At 53.2% G+C, this 8,807-nt stretch overlaps 1 long non-coding RNA gene across 1 annotated transcript; it reads right to left on the minus strand.

The window, feature by feature from the left end:
* Positions 1 to 785: 785 nt before the first annotated feature.
* Positions 786 to 2,754, minus strand: LOC121170847. Its single transcript, XR_005886061.1, has 3 exons — positions 2,682 to 2,754; positions 1,628 to 1,682; positions 786 to 813 (listed from the first exon to the last, which is right to left on the minus strand). It is a non-coding gene; the product is annotated as an uncharacterized LOC121170847 (long non-coding RNA).
* Between the last annotated feature and the right edge of the window lie 6,053 nt (positions 2,755 to 8,807).

Consider the following 8,807-nt stretch of genomic DNA (forward strand, 5'->3'; position numbering starts at 1 on the left):
CAAGACTGCCAGCAAGGACTGCTGGATTGGAGCCAACCCAGATAACGGCTCCTTGCACAGAGCAGGAATAACCAGAGCAGACCACACGGGCTTGCCCAATTGGATGGCCATGTAGTCCCCATGACCTGAAGGGGTGATCCAGCATGGGTGACAGGGCTCTTGGGTCCTGATTTGCATCTCCCACTACTTCGACTCTATGAGGATCTTCCACATAAGAGGCACCAAGCTCTGTAGACTTACATGATCTTGGGAGTATCAAAAGCATCGTCGTCTTCTAGGGAAGACAGTAGGGAAGCTGCAGATCACAACAAACAGGGAAGATTGCTGTGAGGGAAGCTAGCCACATGCATTTGACCCAAAGAAATGCCCTGCACTCTAACTGACCAAGGAGCACGCTCCTCGCTCTTGGACACCAAGGGACCAGGAGGACAATGTGTCAAGCCAGTGTTCAGGCCTGATATGTTTATGGGAGCCAGAGGAATGCTATCTCCTTAATGGGTGAGGGCAGCTCACACATCTCCTGCACCCTTAGGGGTGTGATTCCCCAAGGCCACTTTTGCAACCCTACTCTCACTACCGGCCCACAACCCAAATGGTCTCAGTTAAGGCAGCCCATGTCCCCAGGGACACTCACCACCCTGAAGGATGGTCTGGCACAGGTAATCCTCTTGCACAGGGAGACTGTTCATGCTAAACAACTGCTGGGGCTCTACTGCCACCATGGGGGTCACGGGCTGAGTTTCCCCAGATTCTCCAGTGCAGCCAGACAACTCGATGGTTGCTTCCATCCAGGGTGGTTCATGGCTGGGCCTGCTGGGGTGATGAAAAGGATGTTGAGGATCATGGCAATGCACTCTGCCTGACTCCTCCTGCCTTCCCAGGTGGGCAGAGAGTCTGTTGTCAGAACAAGAAGCAACCAATTGCCTCAAGGTCCAGGTGGAAGCTTCCTGAGCTGGTAGCAAGTGCAGCCAGAAATGAAGAGGCTGGGGAGATCAGGTGAGAGGAGGTAATGTCAGCCTGTCTGCCTGACAAGTGAGCCTAGGGCTCCCATGACCAATGGGTCTGCCTCCCCCTGCTGCCCACCAGATGTCCTGCTCCAGCTGTGGGTCCCCTAAGAGCAAATATCCCTTCTATGCTGCATGCCTCGATAAAACAAGTGAAACTGCTGAAAAGCTTAAATAGCCTACACTTCAGGCTCTCCACTCTGGCCCAGTCCATGCCTCAAGCCATTTCCTGAGACTTAGTTTCCTTGCTCAAGGCTCTCCTCAAGTCACATTTCATGCCAGCCACGGAGGATGATCACAAATGCATGGGCAATGACCACCGCACAAATAGGGCTCGGCCTCCCCTCACAGAGGTAGAGTAGCTGCCAAGACCTGAAGAACTGTCTGCATGCACTATGGATGAGAGCCAGCCCAGATGCTGTCTCCAGTCAGAGAGTGGGAATAACCAGTCAAGGAGAGGATGTCTGGGATGGGATGCTGGCAGTGTTGTCCCAATGACTCAGGAAGGGACGAGCTTGCGAGGGCTCCATGGATCCTTGAGGTCCATATTGAGTCCCTGAGGTCCATAATGGCACTCCATGCAGAACCCTGCCATGTGAGGATCACAGGTTCTGTTGACTTACACGTTCAGGGAAGCATCAAAAGCACCGTCGTCATCCACGGAAGACAGTAAGGAAGCTGTAAATCACATCAAACAGTGAAGGGCACAGTGAGTGAAGTCAACCACATAGGGATGACCCCAAAAGATCTCCTCCACTCTGGCTGAGCAAGGAGCAGCCTCCTGGCTCTGGGGCATCCAGGAACCAGGAGGGCAAGTTTCCAAGCCACTGGCCTGGTCTGGATATATCATGGGAGCCAGGCAAATGGCATCTCCTCACTGGGTCAGGGCAGCACACACTTCTGAACCCTGAGGGGGTGCAATCCCTCAGGCCAGTTTTGAACTGCACTTGAATGACCAGCCAACAACCTAACTTTGGTCTGTGAGACCTGACTCTGAAAACCAACACACTCTCTCTCTTTTTGTAGATATGCACAGTACTGTGCACATGCGATGCCCACAGTTGGAGGCACGGCATGAGCAGAGCTGCTGGGCCACAAATGTTCACTGGAACACCTGGAAGTCTTGCATGTAGGTGGCTCCTGTGGGACAGAGGCCTCAGCTCAGAGCTCTGCTGTTGAAGATAGAAGAAAAGCATGGCACAGCCTTCTACTACCTGAATCCAGCCACATCATGTCAGAAGGCAGACGTCAGACGTCAGAGTCCTCAGGAGAGAAAACTAAGCCCAACGCCTGGAAGCTGGATATGCCTGCAGAAGCTATGGGCCTTAGCCCTCAGAAAGGGTCACAAGGCCATGAGTATCTGGCAGGGTTTGGCAGCAGCACACTACATTCCTGGCTAGGCAGTCGGCTGGGTGATGGCCATGAGACTTAGGGGCTGTAGGCACAGACTGGGCTGTGCGACAATGTAAGTGTGAAGGTGCAGAGATCAGGTACGACCCAACAACTGGGGCTAGGCTAAACTGTAGACCCCACTTAATAAGGCTGTGCTGTAGATTATACATTACACATTGACTTAAGACTCACACTTACAGGGCAGGAGGCAGCAGCCCAGCCTGGGAGGAATTTCCTGGAGAGACCCTGAGTGTCAAGTGAGCCCACATTCCTGGGGAGACTCACCACCCTGAAGGATGGCCTGGGCCAGGTGATCCTCTTGGCTGGGATCAGTGCTGATATCAAACATCTGCTGGGGCTCGATGTCCTCCTGCACAGTCACGGGCTGTGACTCCCAGGCTTCCCCAGTGGTCCAAGTGCAAACCTCGACGGCTTCCATCCAGAGCGGTTCATGGCCGGGCCTGCTGGGGTGTGAGGCAAGGAATGTTCATGAATGGGGCACCCAATTCTGGCTGAGTTCTTCCTGCATTCCCAGGTTGGCAGAGAATTTCTGTGCTCAGAACAATAAACCACAAAAGCAATTTCCCTCAAGGTCCAGTGGAAGGTTCTCAAATTGATACGAATGCAGAATGAGATTTAGAGGCTGGGGGAGCTCAGGTGAGAGGAGGAAATGTCTGCCTGCCTGACAAGTGGGCTTAAGGCTCCCAGGACCAATTGGACTGCCTTTACCTGACGTCCACCGGGACTCCTACTTCTGCTGTGGTCAAACATGACCACAGGATGCACACCAGGCTGCATACCAGGCAACAAGTGCACCTGATGAACAGTTATAGCAGCCCACCTCTCAGGTTATCCATCTCTGAACCCAAAAAGGCACCAGGCAATTTGCTCAGCCCCTGCTTCCTGGCTCATGCTCCCAGGATGGCTGCCCATACATGCATGAGGGATGACCACAGCCTAAAGGGGATCAGCCTCTCCTCATAGAGGTGGAGTAGCCCACCAAGGCCTCAAGTACCACCAGCCAGGACTACTAGATCAGAACCAATGCACACCTTGTCTCCAGGGAGGAGAGTGGGAATACCCAGAATGCACCAGGTGAGGATGCCAGGCATGGGGTACACAGCTGAAGTCAGAGACGGCAGGGGATGTGCCAGCATGGGTGCCATGTAACCATGGGTCCCATCCTGCGTCCATCACTACTGAGACTCCATGAGCATCCCAGGAACTGAGTGGCCTGACTGTCTGGAGACTTACCTGTCTTGGGGAGAATCAGAGTATGTGTCCTCTTCATCAGCAGATGTCTGGGCAACTGTAAGTCACATTGGACAAGCACACACAGTGAGACACTCAGGAAACCACATGGCGACCACCTCAGGACGTCCTGACCATCCAGGTCAGCCACCCGTTAGCCTGGGGATAATGAAGCCTTTTGAGGAGGCCATGGATCCTGTCTGTCTGCTTTCAGTGCAATCCCTGGACCCCATACATGGCTCACGTGTGGACACCACACACACTCTTCCTGTGACTGCAGGCTGTAGAAACCATTAGAGCCTCTTGCCCACCCACACCCCAGTTTCCTTCCAACCACAGCCTAACTCCTGATTGTCACTCCTCTGTAACATCACCCTTTCCTATCCAACACAAAAAAGCAAAGGAACAGTGTGCCGTGCCTGTGCATGACCACTGGCTGCACGTAAGAACTCTACAAAGCCTGGGGCTCTGTTCTGAACCCAGGAAAGGAGTGGTGCCTGTGGAGATGAGGCCTCAGACCTGATGCTCAAAGATGGAATCCTGAGGGCATGACAGAACCTTCTAGAGGTCTGCTGAACCCAGTGCATTCATTTCAGAAGACTTGGAGGTTGGGACACCTGTTGGGCAGAGGCCTCTGTTCTAATGCCCCTCGATGGACTGTGAGGACAGTGAGTGTTCAACAGGACAAGTGAGCTCAGTGAACTCATCTGGGAAGCTGGAGCACAGGGGACTTGCTGGAGGGAACTGTGTGCCATTCCTGAGAGGTGGATGTAGACAGGAAAGCTGAGAGCCTTGACTAAGAGAGTGTCACAAAGCAATAAATGTCACGCTGGGTTAGGCCATGGGCCTCCGGTTTCCCTTTCACATCATCCAGACAAGTGCTGGCTGGCACCTTATGTGTAGAAGGCACAGAGGCTGTGGTGGAATGTCTTTTCTCATGCAGAGTGGCTGTGGGATCCCAGACATGACCCACTGACTAGAGCCTGGGCAAGCTCTAGATCCTCAATCACCTGGTGTGTGTGTCAGATCCTCATCTGTGTTCTCACACCACTGACCTGTGTGTCCACACACCCTGCTATGGAGCAGGGCAGAGGTCACAACGGGAGGTAGCCCTTTGTCCTGGGAGTACTCACTTATCAGGTTCATGGCCATGGAGTGGTGTTCTTCTTGCACAATGCTGTAACCACTGGTGGAAACCTGGTAGCAAGTGGCTGCCACATGAGTGGCTACGGAACATGCCCAGTAGTTGTTCTCTGTGTGTTCAGCTGGGCCATCACACTGCTCCTGCCAAGGCTGCTCATGGCATGCTCTGTTGGGGTATGAAGGCATGGGAGTCTCACCAAAGGGACACTGGACACCCAGTGACATTTTCCTGCCTCCTGTCATGTCAGAGTATACCTGATGCCAAAGGAATATAGCACAAGCAGCAGCTCCCCTTCCTGCCACTATGGGGATTCTGAAGGGCTGCTGGAGACATAGTCTGAGACCCAGACACAGAGAAGTGGGGGGAGAATAGGTGTGAGGCCCAAAGGCAGCCTGCCCAACAAAGCAGCAAAGAGCTCTGCTGACCAACACGACTGCCCTCCCTGCTGTCTCACCAGGAGTCCCACTGAAGCTATGGGTTCTCCCTGAGATGGAGCAGGGTCTGAATTCCACAGGCTTCACTAGAGCAAATGCACCTCCTGCTGAGAGCCTAACTCCCCATACTTCCAGCCCCTGCCCCATCCCTCACCTCTCCCAAGTTGCTTCCTCAGACCCTCATTTCTTCCTCGTGATTCCCCTTGAGTCCTGTTTCAATGTGGAAAGCCAGAGGCTCTGAGCCCACACAGTTGTTTACTCTAAGGTAGAAAGTGGCAGTATGCAGAGGGAACCTACATGTCAACTCCCCTGACACTATCCTTAGAGATAGGAGGGGACAGGCCTGCGTGAGTGCCATGGGTCCCTGTGGTCTGTCCTGTGTCTCCCAGGACAGAGCTCGGCATGGATACCTGCACTGAAGCCGCCACATGGTCTGTAGACTTACCTGGACTGCGGAGAATCAGCTTCCTCCGGAGCAGCAAATGTCTGGACAACTACATCAAACAGGGAAAGGTACCATCAGGGGGTCACTCAGCCACATGGATGGCCACAGGTAAAGCTACATGGTCCAGGATGCCATCTGCTAACTTGAGGACCTCCCAGGAACAGCTGGTTGTGTCTGCAGAGGATTGACCACCCCTGTCTCTTTTGATGGAGAATCAGAAGTCTTACACTGGCCAATAGGGCAGGAAACCATGCACATCCCCTGTGATCTGAATGTGTGCAATCGTTAGCATGTCTCAGCAGCCCCACTATCTCCAGCACCCAGAGCCTGGCTGGCCTCTGTAACAGCCCTCTCCCATCCAAAGGAAAGGTAGCACAACATTGCCCTCTGTCTTGAATGGCCACTGGGTGGAGTATGACATGTGCAGAGAGCCTCTGGTTCACCTGGACCTCTGGAACCTTCCAGAATCCCTGTATGTCAGTGGCCCCTGACAGAGGGCCCTTGGATCTAATGGCCATTTGTGCATGGAAGGGCCTCAGAAGCCTGGTGAGCTGAAACCACGGTGCATGAGGAATGCTGGATGGCACTGTGTTCCTTGACAAGGAAGTGGACACAGAGGACGATGTTCAGGGCTGAGACTAGTAAGTGTCACCAAAGCATGAGTGTCACAATGGATGGAGCTGTAGGTTTCGGGCATCCATTTCTTCCCAGTGGTACTGGTGGTGGCCAGCAGTTCATGGCTAGGAGGGGCTGAGGCTAGACGGCTTGGGGAAATCGAGGACATGACCCAATGGCAAGGGGCTTGGCCAAGCTGCAGACCCCCATTTCTCTGAAATGTGTGTTAGACTCTCTACTGAGGGGACCTACAGCATTGAACTTCTGTGCTGATATAGGCTCTGCAGGATAAACAAATGCCTATCTCTTGGGAGAGACTTGAGCCTATCGGGAATCCTTTGGCCTGAGAACACTCACCACTGAGCCTGACGGACATGAAGACTTGTTCCTCTTGCACAAGGTCACCCTTGTTGGAATATACTTGAGTGTAGCAGCTTGCCACATGTGTGGTCAGACTATACGAACAAAGGCTAGTCACTGCTGACCCAGCTGGTATACCAAATTGCTCCATCTCAGGAAGTTCAGGACTGAGCCTGCTGGGGGTGAAGGCACAGGAGCTTCAAAAACAGGGCTCTTGGCTCCCACTGACTCTGTCCTATCCTCCCTGGCAGACAGTGGCCACGGGAACACAACAACAAGCAGCAGCTGCCCTCTCTGCCCACATGGAGGCACAAGTTCGATGCCTGACAGGTGAGCAAAGAGCTCTGATGGCCACCATGGCTGCAACCACCCCCAAATAGACACGCCATGCTTCTGCCAGGAGCTGTCTCACCCATGGATGCAACATTACCTCAGTACACTTAGGCTTTGCTACAGAAAGGGCACCTGCTGACTTCCTGCAGCAAACTCCAATGCTAGGTGCCCTCTCCCACCTCCAGGGACAGGACTCTTGCTCAGCTTCTCATGCTGCCTTTGAGCTCTGCTTGAGTCCCTGTTTACACCAACTGCACAAAGAATTCCCACATCCCAGCTCGAAATAACAGCGGGGTACAGAGTCATCAGTCTCTTCTGAGGGAGGCAGGGCAGACATCCTGGTCACAGAAGCTTCTTGGACAAGCCAGGAGAACTGAGCAAACCCAGAGGCAAAGGGAAAGTTTCTGCATGGGCCCCTGAGAAGGGGCAGGGCTGTCCTCCAGGACAAGAGGGGACAAGCCAGCATGGGTTTTTAGGGACCATCCCGTGAATCTAATCAGTAAGACTTCCTGTGGATCACTGCGATGTGAGTAGCAACGTGACGGGGAGACTGACCTGTGTTCAAGAGCACCCAGGGTATAGTCGTCATCTGCACAGTCCAGCAAGGAGGCTGCAAATCACATCACACAGGGAAGGGCACTGTGAGTGTAGCCAACCCCACAGGGAGAACCCACAGGAATGTCTACCTCTCTGGCTGAGCAAGGAGCAAGCAAGCACCTCTCTGGCGCACATCCCCAGGCAAGGATGGTGAGGTTCAAAAGCAGTGTTCAGGTTTGTCCCTTTAAACGGGAACCGCAGAAACATTATCTCTCATCTGATTCAGGGCAGTATACACATCTCCTGCTCCCTGAGGGTGTCTGAATCCCTGAGGCCACTTTTTCAACATCACTCTGACCATCATCCCACAACCCCATAAGTCGCTGTGAGCTCTGGTTGAATTCCAATATTCCCAAGTTCCCCAAATTGGCAAAGTACTGTACTTGTTTCTTGTCCTGGGGAAGATGAATGTGATAAACTGAGCCTGCAGGCCACCTGGGTGCCTACCAGCACCTGCAAGGCTTGCATTTAGATGCATTGAAAAACCTCAGCTCAAAGGACTGAGGTATGAATACCCAGGGAGTACTTGTCAGAGCCTTCCAGAATGGCTGAATGCAGTCAACATATCTAAGAAGGGAGGAGTTGTTCAGCTCATGAGAGGGAATTGAGTCCCATATCTGGTAGTTGGACGTCAATGCAAATGCTGAGGGCCTTGGTTGTCAGAGTTTCACCAAGTCAAGAGTGTCAGGTGGGGTTGGCTGAGCCCACCACATCCTTTCTAGCCAGTTGTATGGGTACCAGACAGGAGCACATAGGGGTTTATCTGATTAGACCTTAGATTGGGCACAAGTGTCACTCAGGAAGTACAGGAAACCAGGCATGACCCAATGCTAGCAGCAGGGCTGAGGGGTGGATTCTCCTTTCACAGGGCTGTGCTTCTCACTTAGTAGTCTACATTCACACACCACTGTCACTTGTGCCCTGCTGCACTCACACAGGGCAAGAGGCAGCAACCCAGCCTGGTGGGCATTTCCTGAAGACACCCTGAATGTCAAGGGAGCCTGTGAACCCTGGAGACTTACCACCCAGACGGATGGCCTGGACCAGGTGATCCTCCTGCATGGGATCATGGTTGTTTTCAATGCATTGCTGGGGCTTGACTGCCTCCTGTGTAGTTATTGGCCAATATCCCCTGTCTTCTGCAGTGAGCCCAGGGGACAGCTCGAGGGCTTCCATCCAGGATGGGTCATGGCTGGAGCTGTTGGGGTATGAAGCAACGGATGTTGGTGAAT

The sequence above is a fragment of the Ochotona curzoniae genome, unplaced genomic scaffold (assembly GCF_017591425.1).
Source record: "Ochotona curzoniae isolate NIBS_2020 unplaced genomic scaffold, NIBS_Ocur_1.0 scaffold_2476, whole genome shotgun sequence".
Taxonomy (NCBI): Eukaryota; Metazoa; Chordata; class Mammalia; order Lagomorpha; family Ochotonidae; genus Ochotona; species Ochotona curzoniae.